General features: G+C 40.7%; 1 long non-coding RNA gene and 1 other non-coding gene across 2 annotated transcripts; both read left to right on the top strand.

The window, feature by feature from the left end:
- Positions 1 to 329: 329 nt before the first annotated feature.
- Positions 330 to 6,573, top strand: LOC144333247 (uncharacterized). Its single transcript, XR_013401761.1, has 3 exons — positions 330 to 744; positions 989 to 1,124; positions 5,322 to 6,573. It is a non-coding gene; the product is annotated as an uncharacterized LOC144333247 (long non-coding RNA).
- A 14,971-nt stretch (positions 6,574 to 21,544) lies between these two features.
- LOC114671248 (U4 spliceosomal RNA) lies at positions 21,545 to 21,682 on the top strand. Its single transcript, XR_003721123.2, has one exon. It is a non-coding gene; the product is annotated as a U4 spliceosomal RNA (small nuclear RNA).
- The last annotated feature ends 4,001 nt before the right edge of the window (positions 21,683 to 25,683 follow it).

A 25,683-nucleotide genomic window follows, 5' to 3' on the forward strand; every position in this document is an offset into this window, starting at 1 on the left:
CCCTCTATGTGTCCATGTGGTCTGATCATTTAGCTCCCACTTGTAAGTGAGAACATACAGTGCTTGGTTTTCTGCTTCTGTGTTAGTTTGCCAAAGATAATGGCCTCCAGCTCCATCCACATCCCTGCAAATGACATGATCTCATTCATTTTAATGGCTGCATAGTATTCCATGGTGTGTATGTACCACATTTTCTTTCATCAGTCTATCATTGATAAGCATTTAGGTTGATACCACGTCTTTGCTGTTGTGAATAGTGCTGCAACAAACATATGCATGTATGTGTCTTTATAATGAAATATTTATATTCCTTTGGGTATACACCCAGTAATGGGATTGCTGGGTTGAATGGTATTTCTGTCTTGAGGTCTTTGACAAATCACCACACTGTCTTCCACAATGGTTGAACTAATTTACACCCCACCAACAGGGTAAAAGTGTTCTCTTTTCTTCACAACCTCATCAGAGTCTGTAATTTTTTGACTTTTTAATAGTAGCCTTTCTGACTGGTGTGAGATGGTATTTCATCGTGGTTTTGATGTCCTTTTCTCTAATAATCAGTGATGTTGAGCTTCAGTGGCGTATTTGTTTATATGATTATGCCATGAATTCCTGTCTCCTCCATGATACTGAAGACTCTATGAGAAGAAGAACCCTGGATAAGTCACTTAGCTATACACTCTCAGCATCTCCTAATGCTTGACCATGCAGCAGATACTCACTGTCTAACAAATGGATGGATGAGTAAGTTCTGAATTTCAAATACATATGTGTCTATGTAAGTGGGGAAAATAAGAACATTTATATTGTTGAATTGCTTAGACTAATGTGTTTTTCCAGAAGTTCCTGGCACAGTATTTATCAAACTCTACACATTTATTACTGTGCAGTTGTGTAGTATATTATTATCTAGCCATGCAAATAAAAACGAACTCTTTGTCATTCAACACTAATGTGCTTCCAATTGTAATGACTGCTGTTCTCACAGATTCTTGTTTCTGTGGTCAAAGAAATGGAGCGAGATGATGTGGCTATTGTCCCTGACCCAATGACTCCTGGTCTCCGTAATCACGGCATAGAGAAAAAGAGGAGCAGGGATTTATCACAGGGATGTATTTTATGTAGTAAGTTATTTTTCACATATATATTTTTCTCTCTTCTTGTGATAAAAGGGTGGTTATTTTTTACACTTACTCACATGAGGTGTCAATTTGATTGAATTGAAGGATGCAAAGTTCATCCTTTCTGGGTGTGTCTGTGAGGGTGTTGCCAGAGGAGATGAACATTTGAGTCAGTGGACTGGGAGAGGCAGACCCACCCTCAATCTGGGTGGGCTCCATCCAACTGACTGCCAGCACGACTAGAAAAAGCAGGTGGCAGAAGGTGGGAGGAGCTGACTTGCTGAGCCTTCCAGCCTTCATCTTTCTCCTATGCTGGATGCTTCCTGCCCTGAACATCAGACTCCACATTATTCAGCTTTTGGACTCTTGGACTTACCACGGGGACTTGCCAGGGGCCCCTGGTCCTTCGGCCACAGGCTGAAGGCTGCACTGTCGGCTTCCTTTTTTAAATTAATTAATTCATTATTATTATTGTTATTTTGAGACGGAGTTTCATTCTTTCGCCCAGGCTGAAGTAACACTACATAATGACATCTATTTGTGGCATTTATATCTTTTGTTACAAGGCAGCTTATTACTTTAAATTATGGCTAAATAAAGCCTTTCAAGTCTGGTTTCAAACCATGTTACACACGGAGACATAGGAATGGATGATGGGAATTTTATTTATTCTTTTGCTTCTTCAAAATTCAAAAAGTCTCCCTTAATTATGCTGGAAGCCTTTTAGCATGGATTCTTAAAGATGGAAGCAGAGACTGGATCCTTGTTCACCAAACCCACTCACTCTCCTTCCTGGTTACGTTTTATTTCCAGCCTCCTTGTAGCTTGCTGTGGTCATGAGACTGGTTCCCAGCCAGTAGCAGGAGCGCAGACTTGGTGGCACTGCCTTCCTAACCTGGCCTGGGTGATGCTCCCATAGGTGATCCCACAGGTTCTGTCCTCTTCCATCAGCTCCATGCCCAACAGCACCGCAACCTTAGAAGCCACATGTTAGAGAAGGAGGAGCCAAAGTTGGGAGAGCCTGGCCCCCCAAACATTCCCTGGAGGAGAGCCACTCTGGGTGGGTGTATAAGTCAGGGCTCTCCAGAGGGACAGAACTAACAGAATCTATGCATACAGGAAAGGGAGTTTATGAAGGAGGATTGACTCACACAGCCATAAGGTGAAGTCCCACGATAGGCTGTCTGCAAGCTAAGGAGCTACAGCCAGCAGGAGCTCAGCTGCAATCCCAACACCTTAAAAACAGGGAAGCCGGCTGGGTGCGGCAGCTCATGCCTATAATCCTAGCACTCTGGGAGGCCGAGGTGGGCGGATCACCTGAGGTCAGGAGTTCAAGACCAGCCTAGCCAACATGCCGAAGCTCCGTCTCTACTAAAAATACAAAAATTAGCCGGGTCTAGTGGTGAGTGCCTATAATTCCAGCTACTTGGGAGGCTGAGGCAGGAGAATTGCTTGAACCCGGGGCTCGGAGGTTGCAGTGAGGTAAGACTACACCACTTTACTCCTGCCTAGGCGAAAGAGCAAAACTCCGTCTCAGATAAATAAATATAGAGAAGCTGGCAGCTGACAGTGCAGCCTTCAGTCTGTGGCCGAAGGACCAGGGGCCCCTGGCAAGTCCCCGTGGTAAGTCCGAGAGTCCAAAAGCTGAAGAACCTGGAGTCTGATGTTCAGGGCAGGAAGTATCCAGCATAGGAGAAAGATGAAGGCTGGAAGGCTCAGCAAGTCAGCTTCTGCCACCTTCTGCCACCTGCTTTTTCTAGCCACGCTGGCAGTTAATTGGACGGTGCCCACCCAGATTGAGGGTGGGTCTGCCTCTCCCAGTCCACTGACTCAAATGTTCATCTCCTCTGGCAACACCCTCGCAGACACACCCAGAAAGGATGAACTTTGCATCCTTCAATTCAATCAAATTGGCAATATTAACCATCAATACCGGCGCATTTCCTTTGAAAATTATGAGTGGGAAATGAACTTTTATTCTGTATAAATGATTACACACTTTGGGTTTTCTTTGTATGGCACTTAACTTTATCTTAACTACCATAAAGATAGAAGATGGAAGCAATGGGATCCAACCCTGATTTCTAATCACTAAGCAGTGTTTTTGTTTAGTTACGGATTTGAAATTTTGTGGCTAGCATATTAATTGTTTATTAAATCTTCATATCACCAATTCTAAGAAGTAAATAACCATTGAAAGCGTTGACCACTCTATGTCTAAGTAGATGCCTTGGTTAATGAAAAAAATTCCTATAGTCATTACTTACTAATGTTGCCAATAGAGAAAATAGGCAGTCCAGTGTGGCTGATCAGATTTTATTTTATGATGGACAATTTTATTTGTGCTCAGTTCAATGTACCTAAAACCAGCCTGAAGGCATAGTATATACTTACAGATTAATCCAATAAAAGTGATTTTGCACAAGCAATTTTCCATGACTTTCCAGAAAATAATCTAATTACTTATGAGTTTGTATCCCTGAAAGTAAGGGTGACTTTTCCTCCCTGACTCTTCAGGGTCCTTTCTGAACTCTTCCAGTTGACTTGATTTAATTCTTAAAAAGTCAAGCAATCAATATTATCAGAGAAGATGAAAATCAGTAAAAAAACAGAAAGCTAGGATTGGAATTATGTTAGGAGAAAATACCCAATTTCTGCTAAATAACTGGAGAGACCTGGTCCCTAGCTCCTAACTCTTTGTTGTGAACCAAGGACGATTCTTCTCCTCCCATCTCTCAATATGTCCAGAGATGATCACTCTACAAAAACTTTAGACTGTTTTCCATGACATTGCTGAAGGAATGTTCATGTCTTTTAAAATCTGCTTTGCACTGAGGGGAAAAAGTAACCTTTCACTTCTTGGGAGAAAAATAAGCTCTTTGGGAAAATTATTTTTGTGCATTCTGCTAACTTAAAAATCACACAATTTATACATTGAGAAAGGAGAGCTTTATGTCTTACAAGGGGGATTACAACCTGTAGGTGGGAAGCATAGCCTCTGGCCAAAAACCAAAAGCAAGCACTTTGAAGGAGAAGTGGTCGAAGGGAAGTTGAAGCTGAATGCATTGGCCAAGGATACATATGTAACAGGTTAAGGAAGAACTGTGGATATTTGTAAAGGCGATCCTGATACATGCATATTGAACAAACGTGCATGTGACCTGTAAGCCATGTTCACTTTGGGATGGAGACTTAACATTTAAATGTATTACAATTAGACTTTGTATGTCAAAAGATGAAGCAAGAACATGAAGGCACTCAGTGTGCAGCCTCTGTAAACCAGCCAGAACCAGTCCATGGTCAATGGTCTTCTTATCAGGAGAGAGTTACTGAAATCAGCCTCTTGTTCAGTGAAAGCTGTAGTTACAGCATATGGAAGAGGAGGGCCAGTTAGTCAATGTCTGGTCACAGATGAGCTGAAAATTGGTTTAACATTGCTTATCTCAAAGCCAGCACTTGTTTAGCTGCTAAAAAAAAAAAAAAAAAAAAAAAAAAAAAAGAAAATTCTTGTGACAGTTAGAATATAGTTTACTCTTTACGTAGACTCATTCCTTGCCTGGCATGGCCTTAGGTCTTATTTATAATTTGGTATCTTATTGCTACAAAGAGTTTGTTCTGCCAGTCTTATGACCTTTATTTTAACAGTAATACTGGTCCATTGTTGTGTCTAACTTGCAAAAGCAAGGGGATGAGACAAGATGTGTCCAATCTTCTGCTCCATCGTGGCTGGGAACTCAGATTTTTAAAGATTCTCTGGAGTTCTCTTAACCAAGACAGAGTCCATTCAGTCGGCTGTGAGGCTTAAGATTTTGTCTGTAGTTTAAAATTCAAAGGTCTATTTTCTGCATGGTGTGTTTGAGAGGAAAACAAAACAGCACCAAAAGTGTTCCCCTAAAAGCTGAAGATCCCCTCCGTGTACCCCCAATCAATGAGAAAGTCTATTGTTTACTCTTTTTTTAACATATAACTAAAAGCAGATCACATGAGTCACCTTCATGTTCAGTCGCGTTTTGAGGGTGATAACGTATTTGAGGGTGATAACAGTGAAATGCCCTCAGACTGTTTTCCCAGACATGACTAAAATAATGTTTTGGGATATTAACACATTTCTTTTCTCTTCTTTTCTTTTCTTTTCTTTTTTTTTCCTTTTCTTTTCTCTCCCCTATAACTGATAGACTTCAGTTGCTGTTCTTTTTCCAGGAGTTTATGGGGAAGGAAACAGAAGCACTTACAAATCTTTCTGGTTATGGAAAAGAGGCCTGCGATTCAGGAGCTGGTAATCAGCACAGCCAGTGCTGGAAGGTACGGGGTCCTGGGGTGAGCCCTCACAGAGGAAGTTCACCAGTCCAGTCTGCAACCATGCTTTGACATAAATGCCATTATCATCCCCACTCTAAAAGGCAAAGTTAAACATTCACATTTGCACAGCCAGGGAGTAGCGAAGCTAGAAGCTGAATACAGGCTAGATGGTTCCTGTGATGGTGAATATTGAGTATTAACTTGATTGGATCAAAGGAGGCAAGATACTGTTCCTGGTGTGTCCGTGAGGGTGTTGCCAAAGGAGATTAACGTTTGAGTAGGTGGACTGGGAGAGGCAAACCCACCCTCAATCAGGATGGGCACCATCTAACCAGCTGCCAGCTCGGCTGGAATAAAGCAGGCAGGAGAAGATGGAAGAGCAGACTTGCTGAGTCTTCTGGCCTTCATCTATCTCCCGTGCTGGATGCTTCCTGCCCTTGAACATCAGATTCCAAGTTCTTCAGCTTTGGACTTACATCAGTGGTTTGCCAGGGGCTCTCGGGCCTTTGCCCACAGACTGAGGGCTGCATTGGCAACTTCCCTGTTTTGGGGATTTGGGGACTGAGACTGATCCATCACTGGCTTCATTGCTCCTTAACTTCGCAGACAGCCTATCATGGTACTTTACCTTGTGACAGTGTGAGACAATTCTCCTTAATAAACTCCCTTTCATATATACATCTATCCTATTAGTTCTGTACCTCTAGAGAACCTTGGAAAACACAGTCCTAAATCTAAATTTTTAGCCCCTGTTCTGCATAACTTCAGGATAGCCTGGGCTCTCCTGTCTAATACTGTGCTCAAATTCGACCAGATGAAGTAAGCAAAATCCACCATTGCAGGTGCCCAGATTCAAGCAATTTCTCTGCAATTAGCTAGAGTATAATATTGCCTGTTACCCAATAATTAGGGTGCACAAGAACAAGGATCCTGATAAAAGCTGTTTTGCTTCCAATAAAGTCGAGAGCTAATTGCAGACCTCGCAAGATCCACTTGATTTAAGCAGGTGATGTGTTCCTATTAACTTTACCTGCCCCTTCTCCAATTTAATCTGGTGTCCAAGCAGTTACCACTAAAAACAAAAATGTGTTCTGGCCAAATGTGACTCTTTCTATTCTAACTGCTTTAATGCCTCAATGGTTCAGTTAAATAAGCCACCTCCATCCTTACTAGGCTCAGAATGAAATAACATAAACATTCAACAATGTTCATACATAACTGTAAAAATGCACAAAATAATAGGTTAAGATTTTGTGAAGCTCAGTCACACCTTTATAATGGTGTCTTCAAGAAACAATTGAGTTCTCATTTTATTAGCATGTTTTTAATTTCATTGACATCAAAGTCATTTTAAAGGAGATTCTTAATAGTCTTTTTTTCTCCTATTTATTTATTTTATCAAACGCATCTTCCCACTGCATCAGCAACATCGAAGCCTTCTGACAAGGCCACTTGATTATCAGCTGCACTGACTGGAAATACTCCTCTATCAGCGCCTGCTTTGTATGGCCAGGGAGGTCCCTGAAAAGTCTGCTGCGCCTGCCTTCGTTACTATTCAGACACAATTCTTGAGACACATGGGGTTTACATCCTTTTGAAGGTTTGCTTGTCATTGTGGCTGGATTATCATGGCCCTAAAGGGGTCTTGCTCAGCCCACCAATCCTCCATAGAGATGGTGCTTGAGACTCTAAAGATAATCAAATAAGGCACTTTCTGTGAGCGCATATGAGTCATCCTCATCAATGCTCCTGAGAAACACAAACTCTGAGAGGTGCTGCTTACTCATTCTGTGAACAATTACCTAGCCTACTCCTTACCTATAACTTCCAGAACAATAGCACCGAGCAGGAAGGCCAGCCATGTCCCATGTAGAAATTAAACTCCTGAGCTTAGAATGGATGGCTTTGGGTTTTCTGTTTTTTGGGGGTTTTTCTTGCCTATGTTTTTTTAACTTGGTAATTAGAAGAGAACAGAGTAGAAAAAATTAAAGACTATGTATATTCTTTTTGTTTTTTTCCTTTTTCTGTGCCGAAGTAGAGAATTACTGAGAGGTGAAATTTACATTACCAAGAGTGATTAAAACAAACAAACAAAAAAGCTTAACATGGGATTTCATGGGATGGCTTATTTTTCTCTCCTTCTTGGCTTTTCCAGTGTTTCCAGTACCAAGCACTCATAGTTTCCATGGCTTAAAAAAATGAAATAATATCTTGTTTGTACCATCTCTCTCTACTATCTCTTCGTGTCATCTACTGCATGTTGGGTTTCAGATTCATGATTATAATGTCATTGTCACAAGATGCTACAGAAGTGCTAAGAATCACATCCCAAAAGCTGTGTTCTTATGAGAACACATGTGATTAGCCATAAAGGGGGAAAAAAAGGTTTTTATTTGATTCAGACAGGCTGTCATTCCTGGAAACCCCTGTACTCTGTTGAGTCACATGGACATCAGGAACCACAAGGAAAGCTGGTAAATGTGGAAGTTGTGAATATCCATGATCAGTCGGAACCCTAGGGCTGGGCACATGGATTCCCCAAATGAAACCAGGCATGATTCTGCAAGGAAGGAACAGTTAAGGAACAGGAGGAAAATCTGCAGTGTTGGTCATGACCCTAGTGTTTACCTTATCCAGAGTTCTGACTCTACTCTGGGGCTCTGGCCCCAACATTCTGCCCCAACCATTAAGGGACCCTGAAATTAAACCATAAGGACTTTAAAATACTGATTCCATGGGGTCACTTTTGAGATTCAACACAAATGCCACAAAATTAAAGTTCCACTTACTTGGGCAGGTAGACAATTGAATGTCAACCACAAAGCCGTATTATGCTGAGCATTTTGTCTGATACTTCCAGAAAAACAAAAGACTCTTCAGTGAATATACATGCTTAGACAAACCTTCTCCCTCTCCCAAGACATTCTTTCTGGGATAAGAACAAGACTCCCCTTGTAAGATTTGAGAACATTCTCAATAATAAGTGAGAATAAATTTATTTCTCTGTCCCAGGCATTCTTGCCAAAAAATGTGTTGCTTTACAGAGGCTGCAGGAGGAAAAAAGAAAAAAAGGAAATATTAGCTCAAAATAGCCACTGTGGGTTATGTCTGGGTGTCGGGACTGGCCGTTTCAACTCAGGCAGCCTCAGCCTCATGCTTAGGTCCTGGGCCTATTGTAAACAAAGAGGTCACTTCTTAAGATTCCTAAAATGACACAACTAACAATCTCTTTAGGCTAGGCATCACTCTTTCTGGTCTTCCTTTTTAGAAGTAACTGTAGCTCTTCTGCAGGACAGATCATTAAAAGAACCCTAATATAATACTGAGAAATCTGTTTAAGGATGTTTATTCCTCATGGAAGAAATGTACCAAATGAGACCTGGACACAGCAGAAGAATCAGAAAAGTCACATATTTTTCTGGGTTTGGATTGAAAAGTTCACAAAAGAACCATACTCAGAATTGCTCAGTAAACCATCTGAGCACAGGACTGTTGATTGCTTTCATTTCAATTGATGCCATTGATGTGAGCCACCTTACTCTTGCAAGAATGGCCATAATAATAAAAAATAAAACAATAGTAGATGTTGACATGGATGTGGTGAAAGGGAACACTTCTATGCTGCTAGTGGGAATGCAAACTAGTACAGCCACTGTGGAAAACAGTGTGGAGATTCCTTAAAGAACTAAAAGTAGAACTACCATTTGATCCAGCAATCCCACTACTGGGTATCTACCCAGAGGAAAAGAAGTCATTATATGAAAAAGATACATGTAAAGCACAATTCACAATTGCAAAAATGTAAAACCAACCCAAATGCCCAACAATCAATGAGGGGATAAATAAACTGTCTCATATATATATATATATATATATATACACACACACACACACACACACACACATATACACACACACATACATACATACATACTATGGAATACTACTCAGCCATAAAAAGCAATGAATTAATGGCATTCACAGCAACCTGGATGGGATTGGAGACTGTTATTCTAAATGACGTAACTCAGGAATGGAAAATCAAACATTGTATGTTCTCACTCATAAGTGGGAGCTAAGCTATGAGGATGCAAAGGCATAAAAATGGCACAATGAACTTTGAGGACTTAGGGCGAAGGGGTTGGAAGTGGGTGAGGGATAAAAGACCACAAACTGGGTTCAGTGCATACTGCTTGGGTGATGGGTGCACCAAAATTTCACAAATTACCACTAAAGAACTTATTCATGTAACCGAACACCGCCTGTTCACTAAAAACCTATGAAAATTAAAAATCAAAATTAAAATAGAAAGTTCACAAAAGAACAAAATTCAAAATTGCTCAGTAAACCAGCTGAGCAGGGATAGAAGCAGACAACTGTTGGTTACTCCATTTCAGTTGATGTTGTTGATGTGTCTAGACAACATGCTCTTTCCAAGGTGGGAGATGCGTATCTTCAAACATTGGAACTACAGGAAGTGTAGAGAGATGCTCCCACCAGGAGAGATTTAGGGAACTGAAAGCAATGGAGGAAACTACCTGTCGACTTCTCCCATCTCATGCCTTAGCTTCCCACAGGGACAAATTCAAGTGGACAAGAATATAAACAGAATCCTAGGCTCCAGTACTGTTGTGATGTTATTCTCTCTCTCTCTCTCTAGCTAGCCATGCATGTAGTTGAGATAGTGTTAACTAAAGAGATGTGTGGTGTGATTCTACTGCTCTGAGAAAAAAAAATTAGTGAAGAAACAGGCAAGTGCAATTTCAAAAGCCAAGAACTCTGACCAGAATGTTACAATACTGTTTTTTATTCTGGGAAATAAAAACAAAAGTCAGGAATGAATGCTTTTCTGGGTCAAATAAAAACCTTGTTTTTTGTTTTTCTGTTTTTTGATGGAGTTTTGCTCTTGTTGCTGAGGCTGGAGTGCAGTGGCATGATCTAGACTAACTACAACCCCTACCTCCTGGGTTCAAGCAATTCTTCTGCCTCAGCACCCCAAGTAGCTGGGATTACAGGCATGCACCACCACACACGGTTAATTTATTTATTTTATTATTATTATTATTTTTAGTAGAGATGGGGTTTCACCATGTTGGTCAGGCTGGTCTCAAACTCCTGACCTCAAGTGATCCACCCGCCTCGGCCTCCCAAATTGCTGGGATTATAGGCGTGACCCACTGCACCTGACCAAAACCTTGTATTTTTATATTTTGGTTAATCACATATCTTCTGAAAAGGATACGGCTATTGGGATGTGATTTTGTTTTTTTCTTCCCAGGAAAACGTATTCTTCTCAGCTAGAAGAAGACACAGAATAAAGGGTGCGTTGTGTGTTCAGGGGTACAGAGAGGGTGAATTTAGCCAAGCAGCTTGCTTGGAGAAGGCAGTCTTAATAAGTGGAAGAAAGGGTCTAAGAGGACTTCAGAGGTCTTGTTTTTCTGTCAATGTTGGGTTTGGATTTCTTGCGAATTTAAGCTTATGACCGCAAATGAACTTGACTTTATCAAAGTGAGGACCACGCCCATTTTGTCCATGCCTCTCATCACAGAGGGCCTCACACTTACAATTCTGTTTATAAGGGTTTTTTTTTTTTTAAATGAAATTATACACACAATTTTTTTTTCACTAGAAAACGTCAAACTAATATCTTATGACTAGACTCAAGGAGTTGACAGTATTTGTATACCTATAATTATGTTGCAGAAAGTAAACCATATTGCATTATATTTCAATGTGTGTGTTGAAATTTAACTAATCTCATTCTTACCCTTGAGTAGCCATGGAAAATTAGAAAGAATGTAAAACAAAGCAACAACAATTACACCGGGACCCTTACCACAGGAAAACAATGTCTTACAGAATCTATAGAAATATTCATACCTGCTTGGCTTAGCCCCTCTTCATCCCTGAGTTTCTGTTTGACTATATCATATTATTGCCCTGAATTTGTTGTCATCGTATCTAGGAGCAAAAGATTCCAATTCCCCAGTAGAGACATACTTCACTATGGCACTAGCTTAATTTTCATCAATGCCCTTTATCACTCCTTCTGGGTCAATTGTAACATTCTTTAAACTATACCCCAAAATCCACTGAGCTCAATGTTTAGTGTTGCTGATGGACATCAGTATGCAGAGAGTCTCACATATTGTCATACTGATAACTAGATAATCCTTCCATAATATTGTGTTTGCCCTGCATAGCATTAAACTCCTTTTCCATTGAGTGATTTAATAATACAATGTGGATTTTGCTTATTGTTGATAATTAGAATTCTGACAATATTAGCTTTGCATTGCAGCATATCAGCAACTGGCTAAGTCTGATCATTTTGGGCACATGAGTTTGCAATTATTGCTGGCAACATAAAGATATAATGTAATGTAAATTGTATAATCAAAATTGGATATCACACTTCTTAAAGGGCTTGTGGCTCATTGGTATCCCACAGTAATATGATTGAAAAGAGTTAGTCTAGTTCAAGATGCTGAAAGAATATTTTCTCTCTACTGATTCTAAACATATGCTGCAGTATTTTATTCTTACGCAGAATGACACCTATTCACAGAGTGAGCATCTGTTGATTGGTGCCTGTTGCTTTCGCATTCAAGGTATTCTCAAATCATTCCCTGACTCTTGAGTGTTATCAGTATTGTTATTATATATTGAATTCTATTTTTGCAGAAACTCTCCTGAGGGTTTTATATAGATTATCTCATTTGATCCTCAGAATTGCCTCATAAGATAGATACTTTTCTAATCCCCATTTTTATATCTGAAGAGACTGAATCTTAGAGAGATGATAGGACTTGCTTAAGGCCTCTTAGACAGTAAGAATATGAATCAGGCTTTATTCTAGGTAGGAAATGAAACCACCTGTATCAATATGATGTAACCACTTTTTTTTAGAAATTTACCATCCCAGAAAATAAGACCCGTATAAGCAATAAATGACTATTGAATGTGTCAGAATATTTTGTAAATCGGTTTACCCAGGACATTAGTTTGCTCATGTGAGTAAACAGTTCTTTTATCAGCCAATAGTTTACTAGTGAGTACTCTCACCTGGCTGTGTCCACCAGTCCTAAATCATTACGTCAAAAATGATTCAAAATTCAACCAGTTCTGACTTCGAAAGCCCCATCTTAGATAAATGGAACCCAGGCACCCACATGATACAAATATTCCATTTTGCCTGCCCCCTTTTGAAACATTGCTAAGATTCTCTCAAGGCCTCCTTGATTCAGGAAGTTTAAGTTTAATCCATTCATCTTTGGTTGATCAATATATTAGGAATATATTAGGTTTGTGGGAAAAACCACAATTGCTTTCGCACCAACCTAATAATATTTTCTGGCGGTCTTACTGGGCGAGTAGACTCTGAATACCAGGCAGTCAGCTATCATTGCGACACAGAACTCATCATTGCAGTATATGGTATCCTGGTGCCATGAACAGACTGTAACTCCGAGAACAGGACTTCGACTTTTAGTTGCTGAGCTTGCCTTTTCTCTACCATTTGCCATTTGCCTACTTCTGTCACAAATGTCCTTTCAGATAAATTTGTGTTGTTTGTAGCCACTACATTCATGTCAATCTCCTGCAGGAGTAATAGGGATCTAATACACTGTGCCACACCTGGCAGGCTTCCTCTGGTTTAGCAATCCCTGAGCCCGGGTGAGATGGTTAGCCAGATTCTGCAGTTCAGAATGAGAAAGTCCACTTGGCTAACACACCCACAGCTATGATATGCAATTTGTTCTCTATCAGTAATAAAGCTGATAATTTGACCTTTAATTGTCATCTATCATGTCTATGTTTGTTTAGGACCCGATGGAGAAGATGAGTGAGATTTAGGAGGGACCTTCTGAGAAACCCCAACAGTGGTGGCAGCCAGAATATGGTGGCCTGAATTCTCCATTAGGGCCTCTGTGCTTCGTTCCTCTGTGTGTCCCCTGTAGACCTCACAAGTTGTAGGAACTTAATCAGGATTTGTTATTGTTAATGAGAGTGGTAAAGTCCTACAGAGAGAGTCCCCGAAGAGAGACCTGCTAAATGTACATAGAAAAAAAAAATGAGAAATCAGGCTGAGCTGAGACTCTCTTGTGTCCATAAGGGGATTCTGTGTATGGCTTGACTTGAGGATCTTGTGGGCAATGATGACAGAACACTGCCTAAATAAATATGTCAGCTAAATTAGTTCCTGGTTCAAATACAAACAGCGGGACCTAAAGGAGCATTGCAGCAGAGGCAGCCCAGCACCTCCCCAGTGCCTTCAGAATCCATCCCAACAGGATCTGAGGTAGAAGCACCCTGCTGCGCTCCATGACCATTCTTTTCAGCATGAATCCACCTCTTTCCTTCTCAAAAGCTAACTTCTGAACAGGAAAGAATATCCAACTTAGAAAAGCTTTGTCATATCCTGCATGTTTCTATGTTTTTCATGTTTCCTTGTCCTGCCTCAATTCTGCGTGAGTGATGTGCTAATGGATAAGCGTCTGTCTTTCTTCTATCTTCTCGCTGAGGAAATGCTCTGGCTTGAGGAAAGTTTGCTGGCTTGCCCTGCTCTCTCTCTCTCTCTCTCTCCTCTGCTTTCTTTCATCTCATCATCAAAGAACTGCCATACTCCACTGATTGATGGGGTAAAGTGCTATGGTGGTTAAATAGCTCAAATGCTTTTGGTTCTGAAACACCAAAATGCCCAGTATGGCAGGGGACGAACAGCTTCTTTTGATTCTTCAAACCGGAAAGATAAACGTGCATTCACACAAACACACTCACACCCATGCAAACACACAGGCATATATGTACCTATGCAAATACACATACACATATTAACACATATGTACACACACACACACATATACACAGGCACACACACATATGCACACACCTACAAACATACACAGACACAGAAACACACACAGACACAGAAACACACACAGAAACACACACAGACACAGAAACACACGCACATATACACGCCTACAAACACCTACACACACATACACACACTTACAAACATATTCACACAGACACAGAAACACACACACTTACAAACACACATATATACACGCCTACAAACATCTACACACACATACACACACTTACAAACATATTCACACAGACACAGAAACACATACACATAGATACACGCATCCATGCATTGAAACACACACACATAAGCACATGCACACATTTATACAGACACATACACGGCAAGTGCTGGCAACAAAGGTGGAGGAGTTGGGCCATGAGGTAAAGAGAAAAAACACACAAGGTTTTCATTTCTTCATCACAGGCGTGACTGTTCGGGTTATACTGTGAAGGCTTCACAACACCTTTGTCCTAATCAAAATCATCAGTGATCTCCAGCTCCTGTTGCTCAACATGTGAGGAGAGAAAAAGTCCAGGTTTATCTTCCTTTGCTTCTTAGGCCTGCAGCTTCCATGAGCATTTGCCCCTCACTTAGCATGCTGCTCCCAGAAAAGAAACATTAGGTAATTAATTTGAATTCCCAGAAATGTGCTTGCAACCGCGATGCAGGCCCAGCGGCTTCCAGGGAGCTCCCTGCCTTGGCCTTGACTTTGCCCTGGCTCTCGCGTGGAATTCAGACTCTTAGCTGTCCCTTGGCTCTGTTAACATACATGAAACACTTTGATTCAGCATTAAGATATTTGTAATACGCTGCATTATTTCCAAGTTGTATGAGGAGTTCATCTGCAAGGAAAGTGTTATTTAACTAAATAAACCATGAAAAGAGGCATTTATGCTCAAATCATTAAGACATGCAGTTTGGGGGATGAAAGAAAATAAACAATATCACTGGAGACTCTTGGTTTCAAGCAATGATGAAAATGTAACTGAAACACAGCAAGAAAGGTATTGGTTTATATACTCGTTTCTCTCTTTTGACTCTGACTCCCAGGCTGGAGTGCAGGGGCCGGATCTCGGCTCACTGCAAGCTCCGCCTCCTGGGTTTACGCCGTTCTCCTGCCTCAGCCTCCGGAGTAGCTGGGACTACAGGCGCCGCCACCTCGCCCGGCTAGTTTTTTGTATTTTTTAGTAGAGACGGGGTTTCACCGTGTTAGCCAGGATGGTCTCGATCTCCTGACCTTGTGATCCGCCCGTCTCGGCCTCCCAAAGTGCTGGGATTACAGGCGTGAGCCACCAGGCCTGGCCTTTTTTTTTTTTTTTTTTTTTTTTTTTTTTTTTTTTGAGACGGAGTTTGTAACCCAGGCCAGAGTGCAGTGACCTGATCTTGGCTCATTGCAACCTCTACCTCCTGGGCTCAAGCGATTCTCCTGCCTCAGCCTCCTGAGTAGCTGGGATTACAGGTGTGTGCCACCGTGCCCAGCCTAAATTTCTTATCTGCTCTTTTACTGTGGGTTCCCTTCTAAGCCCAGGAATGACCTTCGAGCTTACCCATGAAATCCTCACACTGACACCATCAGTGGCACCAGCAGGAAGGTGTTTTCTCTTTCTTTTTCCAGCAGTTCCACAAAAGCTCTCGAATCTAGATTCATTTGTGCTGAGGAAGAATATATGCAGCCCAGAAGCAATCACAGGGCCTGAAAATAAAGTGAGGCTCTCACTGGCCGGCTGTGATTTCTAGGCCCGCTTCTGTAGGCAGAGGGAGGGTGGGTGGAGGCAGGTAGTGAGCCACCGCGCAGCAGTTGAACAATTTCAAGTCTGAGCTCCAGGACTTACGGCTTTGAAATAACTGATAAAATTGCATGGAAAATGGGATTGTCAAAAAAAAAAAGAAAGAAGAAAGAAGGAAGGAAGGAAGGAAGGAAGGAAGGAAGGAAGGAAAGAAAGAAAGAAAGAAAGAAAGAAAGAAAGAAAGAAAGAAAGAAAGAAAGAAAGAAAGAAAGAAAGAAAGAGAAAGAGAGGAAGGAAGGAAGGAAGGAAGGAAGGAAGGAAGGAAGGAAGGAAGGAAGGAAGGAAGGAAGGAAGGAAGGAAGGAAAAGAAAGAAAAAAGAGAAAGAAAGAGAGAGAGAAGGAAAGAAAGAGAGAGAAAGAAAGGAAAGAAGGAAGAGAAAGACACAAAGAAAGAAAGAGAAAGAAAGAAAGAAAGAAAAGAAAAGAAAGAAAGAAAGAAAGAGAAAGAAAGAAAGAAAGAAAAAGGAAAGAAGAGAGAGAGGAAGGAAGGGAGGGAAGGAAGGAAGTATGGAAGGGAGAGAGAAGAAGGAAGGAAAGAAAAGGGGAAAGGAAGGGAAGGAAGGAAGGAAGAAGGGAAGGGAAGGGAGAAAGAGAGAGAGGAAGGAAGGAAGGAAGAAGGGAAGGGAAGGGAGAAAGAGAGAGAGGAAGGAAGGAAGGAAGGAAGGAAGGAAGGAAGGAAGGAAGGAAGAAAGAAGAAAGAAAACACCATGTAGAGTTTAGTATCTCTATCACTAATTATTTTGTTCATTCTCTGTTATGGCTTAAAAAAGAGAAGAAAATATTTTTCAATCTTTTAACCCTAATTTTGACATTGACCGCCCGCTTTCTCCACCCCAGGGGTGATCTTCTATCTGTCCACTGTGTGACATCATTTAAATATCCAACCACGCCACATCTTTTGGGTCCCAGACCTCTGATTGGTTGTGCTTGGTTTTCTCATTTTGTTCTGTTTTTATGCTTTGTTTTGTTTCACGTGGCCCTCTCTGAGCTGGCAGAAACGGAACCACACCTGCATGAGTGTTTGCACGCCACAGCCCTGTCTTTACGGAGTGATTGAGGAACCTCCCAGGAGGAAGCGGAGGCAAACTCCCCTTTCCAGGCCCTGCTGCTATCCTCCACCACAGAGCAAAGCCACTTTCTTCGCTTCAGAGGTGTCCGTGGATGCCTGTGGGCCATCGTTTCACCCTTAAACGCAGCAGCCTCCCCATCAGTCGTTCTAATACCGCTTCAGTTTTCCACCAACTTTCACAACCTGAGCGTGTCAGCCGGAGCCTTAGGAGCCGGTTACTCAAAGGGACTGTGGACCTTCAAGTACAAACAAAATGCAACAAACAAAAATCTTTGACAGCTGACCTGAAGCAATATGCAGACATCAGCCCTTTGTTGCAATTCGTCCCTTGTCTATTTCTAATCTTAGCAGCACTGACTTTAAAGGTGATACATTCCCTGTGTCTACCAAGGGAAGGCCGTTCCTCTCAGTATTTATTTGAAAACTATAACCTTTAAGCTTGGATATAGGGAAAGAGAAAGGAAAATTTCAATAATTGGAATCATGTATTTCTAATCTTGATACTCTACCTAACCCTTGGAGGAATATTTGTGTGGGTACAAAGTCACATGTAAAAATACCTTGGTTTTGTGAAGGTTCAACTTTAAAACACTGTGAGTCAGAAAAAGAGAAATCCTTTTCATTCATAATGTAGGAAGCTACCCATTGGGGAAATAAGTGCTTTTAAATATTTAGTATGATTTAATCATGGATTATATAATCATCCCTTTTTTTTTTTTTTTTTTTGAGACGGAGTCTTGCTCTGTCGCCCAGGCTGGAGTGCAGTGGCCGGATCTCAGCTCACTGCAAGCTCCGCCTCCCGGGTCACGCCATTCTCCTGCCTCAGCCTCCGGAGTAGCTGGGACTACAGGCGTCCGCCACCACGCCCAGCTAGTTTCTTGTATTTTTTTTAGTAGAGATGGGGTTTCACCGTGTTAGCCAGGATGGTCTCGATCTCCTGACCTCGTGATCCGCCCGTCTCGGCCTCCCAGAGTGCTGGGATTACAGGCTTGAGCCACCGCGCCCGGCCCAATCATCCTTTTTTGATGAAAAAATTGTCATTCATATTTATTCAGATATCAACCCCAATCTTACTTTAAAGAAGCTGAAGGCATAGAAATAGCTATGATGACACCAGTTATAAAGAAGAAAGTTTGATCCATGAATACAGTTTTCAGGTATATGTGAGTTTTCATTTGAAAAAGGTTGATTCAGTTCTCTCCATATGCCATAGACTTGGCAAAGTTTTTTTTTTTTTTTTCGTATATAGTATCTGATTTTTTTCCGTATCAACCTTAGAAAATAGTTATTATCATCACCATTTTAAAAAATGATTTAAAAAGTTATAACCTCTAGGACAGTTGCCCAAGGCCACATGGCTAATAAGGACTGGATATGGGTTTTGTCACACAAGGTGCTATGCTATGCTAAAAATGCCTAAAATGTTGGTTTATCTGTTCTCATTTTCCAACTGTGTTAAAGCAGGGTCTTGATAAATTTCTAATAGCATTTCCTACTTCCCTTCTTTCTTTCAGTATTTATTCATTTGTTTCCTTAAGTATCTACAATATAGGAAACTCCTCAAAGTCAGGCTAAAATCATAACTTTATAAGATTATTTTCTTATTTTATTCCTCTTTTGGTGAGACCTAGAAAAAAAAGTTTTCTTTCAAGTTATTATTTTGCCTACTTTGAGGCAAAACCTGATTCTTTTTTTAAAAAAATTTCATCACAAAATTCTGGGTAGTTGGGATTTAAATACTACTTGGCATAATGACTGATGACTTTTTAAAAGAGCCTCATCTGCTTTGTGAAATTAGTTCTGAATTCTGAAAGCCTGCTGTCATTATGCACATAGAATCATTTTTGTAAAATGTACAATTGTTTGTTGCTTTTGTTCTCCTGATTTATTTATTGACTTAGTTTACCAATTATTTATAGTTAATATTTTATGAGAGATTTTATTCTGAACCAGAGCTTTCTTCTCTGGTCCTATTTCTAATGAATATTAATGATATCGTATGTGTGCCATTTTAAGCCTGTTTTCTCATCTGGTAAGATGATGTATTGACTTACATGGTTTCATCTAAGAGCCCAGGAAAATCATAAGAGTTAAAGAGCGCGTATTTTGCATCTTACATTACCATAGATAAGGGATGGAGACACAGACATGCATAAGACACAATCCAGTATTTACTTCTTAATTGTAAATATGCTAAAATTTTAGAGAGACAAATATACATCTAGATACATCATTATGAAGCTATGTGGAAAGATCAGTATCAGCCACAAAATTCAGTCAGGATAGAGATAAGGAAGGATCCTGGGTACACATCGGGAGGGAGATGATTGGTAAGTGAAAGGAAGGAAGCTGTGATGATTGAATATTAGGTGTCAACTTGATTGGATTGAAGGATGCCTGGATGGCTGGGAAAGTGCTGTTTCCCGTGTGTGTCTGGGAGGGTGTTGCCAGAGGAGACTGACATTTGAGTCAGTGGACTGGGAGAGGAAGACCCTCCCTCAACGTGAGTGGGCACCATCCATGCTGCACGGCTGGAACAAAGCAAGAGGAAGAAGGTGGGAGGACCTTGCTTGCTGGGTTTTCTGGCTTTCATCTTTCTCCCATGCTGGATGCTTCCTTCCACTCCTCCTGCTCTTGGACATCAGACTCCAGGTTCTTCAGCCTTTGTATTCTTGGACTTACACCAATGTTTGCCGGGGGCTCTCAGGCCTTCTGCCACAGACTGAAAGCTGCACTGTTGGCTTCCTTGCTTTTGAGAGTTTGCACTGGGACTGAGCCACTACAGACTTCCTTCTTTCTGAGCCTACAGGCAACCTGTCATGGGACTTGGCCTTGGGATGGTGTTAGCCAATTCTCCCTAATAAGCTCCCTTTTTTATTACGTATATCCTATTAGTTCTGCCCCTCTGGAGAACACTGACTAATACAGAAATCCAGAGTTTCTAATCCCAGGCACAATTAATAGAACGAGCAAGAAATAACAGTCTGTGTGAAACTACAAGTTTCCGGCACATAAAATATAACACAGTAACTGCAAATAAAGTTGTATAAATAATATCAGTGGTTTTCACTTAATTAGCACTTACTAGGTTTCAGGGCTTTGGATTCATTCTATTTGCAAAGAAATTATACAATGCAGGTAGTTATTACGTGCCCATTCAACAGAAGAAACAGGGATATAGGTAATTTCACACAGCTGTGAAATGTGCTAAATATTAGAATATATTCAGCTAAATATTATCGTCATATCCAAGCAGCCTGACACTTGATTAATTTTCTCAACCTGACTGTTCATTATCACCATGTAAAAGAGTATATATGTGCTTCAGCCCCTCCCAGACCAACTAAGTTGGAAATCCCGGAAGTAGGACCTCGGCAACTGAAGGTTGCATTCTTAAGCCTTACATTGCCCTAAGTCTCTGTATGGATACCCTTGGCTAACATATTTAGACTCTGGGATGTTTTGTCAGAATAGCGGGTTACTCAACTAAGAGAGTGAAATGCACTGATTGATGGTTTGTAAGAGCATTGTGGCTGCACTATGGAGAATGAATGGTAATGAGACAATATTTGAGGCAAGCCAAAGTGTTGTATGTTTATTCCTCTAGTTGAGGCAGAGTTGATTAAGGAGAAAAATGGGATAGTTTTGCTGACGGAGGAATAAATAGGATCAATTGGAGAAATGTTTGGAGACTGGTAGGCATGCCTTGATTGACTGGTTTCAGAGTTGGAAAGACAAAAGAATGATTTCAGAACTCTCACTGGGGTGGAAGGTGAATGGTGGGTTACACTTCTCTCCAAGACAAAGACACATAAATAGAAGCAAATTCAGGAGGAAAATGATAAGACTTTTGGTGTTTTTGTAAATTTCGAGTCACCTACATATATTCAAATGGGTGAGTCTCGGATGTATCTGGTGACATACATTTACACAGAGGGATAAGTTAAGCCTGAGAGTAATTCTTTGACACTCATCATTACAAAGATAAAGGATTGTTTGGGATCACCAAAGGAGAGCACACGGATTCAGAAGAACAGGGAGGAAGTCAAGCATCTGTATCTGTGCCCTTGTGCCTCTTCCTCCATCAAGAGCCAGATTCCTATGGTACAAATTTAATAACAAGAAGTTATGAGAAGTTTTTGGTACTCAATCTATTGTTTAATATCTATTAATACATAGACATCCTTGGCTATTCTAGTTTTTTAAGGTCATTCACTTTGTTAAATGAAATTTTATGGAATTATATAGAATGTTTAAAATTTTTAAATGGTTTTAAAATTTTGTCCTTTAGATATCTAAATATACTAAATTAAGTCAGGTAGAAATTATTGTGACTTTCCTCTTTATGCCCTAAAATACCCATTTGAACTTTTTTTTTAAAACCCATACAAGCTTTGCACAGTGGCAGTACCATAGCCAATAAGGGTTATCTGAGGTGTAATTATTGCATGAAAATGTTTCCCAATACTTGGTCGTGATGACTTGAAATAGAGTCAACATTGGCAATCTTTGACAGTCTCTACGGAGACTGAACTTTAAAGAAAAAATAATAATGAAGTAATAAAACCCCACACAGGCACAATAAACACCACACATGTGCAAGGTGCATATTCAGAAAAGAACGAAGGAAAACCAGGAGAGTGCACTGCAATAGATCCTACTTTCAAGTAGAGATGATCAACAACAGAGTCAATGCCAGACTAAACAGTGTCCATTTCATTTTCGACAAGGAGGATGTTTCTGTTCTTAGGGAGGGCAGCTGCAGGTGGCTAACGGGTGAGCATCGAAGTCCTGGATGCTGCTGTCACCACAGTGACTCACACCAAGAACACAGCGACAACAGAAACATGGGGAACACAAAGACCTCAATCCGGGCTGGGCGTGGTGGCTCACGCCTGTAATCCCAGCACTTAGAGAGGCTGAGGCGGGCGGATCACGAGGTCAGGAGATCAAGACCATCCTGGCTAACACGGTGAAACCCCGTCTCTACTAAAAATACAAAAAATTAACCGGGCTTGGTGGTGGGCGCCTGTAGTCCCAGCTACTCGGGAGGCTGAGGCAGGAGAATGGCATGAACCCGGGAGGCGGAGCTTGCAGTGAGCCGAGTTCGCACCACTGCTCCATCCTGGGCGATAGAGCGAGACTCCTCCTAAAAAAAAAAAAACAACTTCAAGCATATGCTGTTCAGATACCTGCAAGAGAAGCAGCACAGCCAGGCAGGCAGGGAAGATAGAAAAATCAGCCCATGATAGGAGAGACTTGAGTACTTGAGTAGTAAAAACCGTCTGAATATTATCAGTTTGGAAGCAATGTAACTGGTTGCTAAAATTAGCTAAGATGTGGCTTGTATGTGAGGAGCATGGGTAGGAAGTTTACTTCATAGGAAAAGAATGGACTTAGTATCCCCCTAATACAGAAACTGTAGAAAAAGGCCAAATAAGCATATTTGGTGAAAACAGCCACGTTTCTTATACCTCCAAATCTACTGCCAGCCAAAAATCTCTGTTCAATAAACTGATTTGCCTAGAATTGTAACTGCAATTTGTTGAACATGATATCATTTTCTTAATGGGTCTTGAAATCCTACAATGATTTTATTAATCCTACATTTATCAGTGTTAATTTATAAATCATTTACTTTTTATTTTTAAGAATACTTTTGTGTTATGTTTAGGAATAATTTGATAATAGTTGGATTGTGAAATGCAGTAATTAAGGTAATTTCACATATTATATGACAGGTTTGTCTTTCAATGCCAGATAAACTGGGAATTAAAAAATAAATTTTAGAATGTGTGCCTTTTAATTTGAAAATATATGTTTAAAAATCATTGAATTCGTTATGAGAAATTGAGGTTTCCATATTTAGGAGTTTAATATGCTCTATTAGCTGGGATTATTAAATTACTTGGGATAGTTTTCTAATAAGGCATGTGAACTGCTTAAGATGAGAGTTACGTATATGAAATTTTAAAAATGGTTAAAATATTTAAAGATGTGGACAGGCACAGTGGCTTACGCCTGTAATCCCAGCACTTTGGGAGGTCAAGGTGGGTGGATCACTTGAGGTCAGGGGTTCAAGATCAGCCTGGCCAACATGGAGAAATCCTGTCTCTACTAAAAATACAAAAATTAGCCAGGCATGGTGGCAGGCACCTGTAATCCCAGCTACTCAGGAAGCTGAGGCAGGAGAATCTGAACCCAGGAGGCAGAGGTTGCAGTGAGCGAAGATCACACCATTGTACTCTAGCCTAGCGACAGAGCAAGACTCTGTTTTGAAAAAAAAAGAAAAATAAGATATGCAATTGAGTTATTTAAACCCTTCTTAACATTTTTATATAGAGTGTGTATGTTTATCAATAACTTTGTAAACAGAATAATGAGGCTTTTAAGTCAAAATCAAATGTTTAAAAAATAACTTAAATCCTGATTGCTTTACTTTAATGAAGTAATTTTAATGACCACACAGCCTCAAATATTTTTTTTCTGTGCACTAAAATTACCCTTAAAATAACCTGAACTCAACGTTAACTGTAAAATGTATGAAGGGAAATTGACACAAACAAATCCTAATCCTGAGGCTGTCGGATGGGACTAGGTCAGTGAGGCAGACCTCTTCCCAGTTGAAATGTCAGAAGTAATCAATGAAGGAGCTGAGACCATCAGGAGTGCTCTTAAAAGCACTGTTCCTGGTGCGGAAAAATAGAGAAGCACAAGATCTCTACTGCAAAAACATCAGTGGTGTGCTAATGCCACCAGTGTTTGCTCCAAGCAACAGATTGTTAAATTTCTGAGTAAATTGTAAAGCATTAGCAGCATGAAATGATCCATTGTGGGAGAATTTACACCAAAGAAATTGATAAACACCACAGATCAAGGCTGTTCTCCCACCCCTCTCAGACAGCTGGTGGATAAACAAGCATCAGTACATGGCAGAATAGAGTTTTGCAAATTTTGAACACGTACATCTACAATATATCACTTCATACTCTTTATTTTTTTATTTTTTATTTTTTTTTACTTTTATTTATTTATCTATTTTTATTATTATACTTTAAGTTCTAGGGTACATGTGCACAACGTGCAGGTTTGTTACATATTTATACATGTGCCATGTTGGTGTGCTGCACCCATTAACTTGTCACTTACATTAGGTATATCTCCTAATGCTATCCCTCCTCCCTCGCCCCTCCCTCCTACCCACAATAGGCTCCAGTGTGTGATGTTCCCCTTCCTGTATCCATGTGATCTCCTTGTTCAATTCCCACCTATGAGTGAGAACATATGGTGTTTGGTTTTCTGTTCTTGTGATAGTGTGCTGAGAGTGATGGTTTCCAGCTGCATCCATGTCCCTACAAAGGACACGAACTCATCCTTTCTTATGGCTGCATAGTATTCCATGGTGTATATGTGCCACATTTTCTTAATCCAGTCTGTCACTGATGGACATTTGGGTTGATTCCAAGTCTTTGCTATTGTGAATAGTACTGCAATAAACATACGTGTGCATGTGTCTTTATAGCAGCATGATTTATAATCCTTTGGGTATATACCCAGTAATGGGATGGCTGGATCAAATGATATTTCTAGTTCTAGATCCTTGAGGAATCGCCACACTGTTTTCCACAATAGTTGAACTAGTTTACAGTCCCACCAACAGTGTAAAAGTGTTCCTATTTCTCCACATCCTCTCCAGCACCTGTTGCTTCCTGATTTTTTAATGATTGTCATTCTAACTGGTATGAGATGGTATCTCACTGTGGTTTTGATTTGCATTTCTCTGATGGCGAGTGGTGATGAGCATTTTTTCATAGGCATGGGCAAGGACTTCACGTCTCAAACACCAAAAGCAATGGCAACAAAAGCCAACATTGACAAATGGGATCTCATTAAACTAAAGAGCTTCTGCACAGCAAAAGAAACTACCATCAGAGTGAACAGGCAACCTGCAGAATGGGAGAACATTTTTGCAATCTACTCATCTGACAAAGGGCTAATATCCAGAACCTACAAAGAACTCACACAAATGTACAAGAAAAAAACAAACAATCCCATCAAAAAGTGGGCCAAGGACATGAACAGACACTTCTCCAAAGAAGACATTCATACAGCCAACAGACACATACTCTTTATTGATGTGATTCAAGAGTATATACCAAATGCACTGGGAACAGACCTGCGCAGGGAGGAGGGCAGTGGTGGTAAGGGTTGCAACACCGGGTGATGGGAAGTGTTTGGGTTATGAGGGCAGATCCCTCCTGAATGTCTTGGTGCTGTCCTCCCAGCTCTTTTGAGTCTGGATTAGTTCTCATGGAAGTGGACTGGTTCCCAGCGGAAAGAGTTGTTAGAAAGCCAGGTGGCCTGCTTCGCCTTTGACCCTCTTCTGTACCAAGGTGTGAGGCCGCAAGAAAGCCCTCACCAGAGCCAGGGCCATGCCCTCGAATGACGCAGCCTGCAGAACCATGAGCTAAGTAAACGTACTTTTAAAATAAATTACAGAATCTCAGGTATTCTTTTGTAGCAACACAA

Source organism: Macaca mulatta, chromosome 11 (genome assembly GCF_049350105.2).
Source record: "Macaca mulatta isolate MMU2019108-1 chromosome 11, T2T-MMU8v2.0, whole genome shotgun sequence".
NCBI lineage: Eukaryota > Metazoa > Chordata > Mammalia > Primates > Cercopithecidae > Macaca > Macaca mulatta.